This window comes from Orycteropus afer, unplaced genomic scaffold, assembly GCF_000298275.1.
Source record: "Orycteropus afer afer isolate SDZICR_OR568_19922 unplaced genomic scaffold, OryAfe1.0 scaffold00295, whole genome shotgun sequence".
NCBI lineage: Eukaryota > Metazoa > Chordata > Mammalia > Tubulidentata > Orycteropodidae > Orycteropus > Orycteropus afer.
In genome coordinates, this window is record NW_006921882.1 from 2,506,976 (window position 1) to 2,508,293 (window position 1,318).

Sequence of the window (1,318 nt, forward strand, 5' to 3'; positions counted from 1 at the left end):
ACTGTGCTACCAGAGCTCCTTATATTACTATGGAAGTAGATTGCCCAATCTTCCTTCTGAGATATATATTTATATGTATTTAAAAATATATATGTATATACATATGCTAAAGATTATTAGTGGTTACCAGGGATAGGATGGACAGGGAAAGGAGAAGCTTTTGTCTGAAGGGCATTGAGTTTATGCTAATTAATGGTGGTGGAATATTTTGGAAAAGGGGCACAATAATGGTGACACAACATGAAAAATGTCATCGATGTCCCTGAGCTGTAAATGGAGAAGTTGTCATGTTGGCAAATGTCTTGTTGTGTATGTTTCACCACACACACACACACACACACACACACACCCTATGGAGTACAGTTCTACCCTGTGGGGTTGCCATGAGGTGGAATCCACTCCATGACAACTGTTCCTTTTTTTTTTTAAATACATATATTTGAATCACATCAATTCTTTTTTTTCTTGGGTCTTGTTTGGTTTAATAATTTGTAATTGAATAGATCAGAACCGACTTGAGCTGAAAGCTATTTCTTAGACTTCTGTTTATGAAATCCTCACTCTGGTTTTTCTCCCCCTCTGGGATTTGAACACAGAATATGCTCTTCATTCACTCATTTAATAAATATTTGCAGAGACCTACTGTGCACTTGGACCAATAAGCAGCACCACGATAAATAGAGAAAAGATTGAAGTTGTCAGGGATTTCATTTCATTGGATCCACAATTAACACTCCTGGAAGCAGCAGTTGGAAAAGCAGGCCTCACACTGCACTGGACAAATCTGTTGTAAAAGACCTCTTCAAAGTGCTGAAGAGCAAAGATGTCATTTTGAGACTTTGTTATTGTTGTTGTTATGTGCCGTCGAGTCAAACCCGACTCATAGTGACCCAAGGCAGTATCCCTACGGAAGTAGGATTGCCCAACCTTCCTTCCGAGGAGTGGCTGGTGGGTTTGAACCACCAGCCGTCTGGTTAGCCACTATGCTACCAGAGCTCCCCATTTTGAGACTAAGGTGAGCCTAACCCAAGCCATGGTATTTTCAATTGCCTCATATGCATGTGAAAGCTGGACAGTGAATAAGGAAGACTGAAGAAGAGTGGATGCCTTTGACATTGTGGTGTTAGTGAAGAATACTGAAAACACTATGGACTGCCAGAAGAATGAATTAATTTGTCCTGGTAGAAGTGCAGCCAGAATAGAATTCTTGGAAATGAGAATGGCCAGACTTGGTCTCACCTACTCTAGTCATGTTGGCAGAAGGGACCATTCCCTGGAGAAGGATATCATGCTTGGTGAAGTGGAGGGTCAGCAAGAA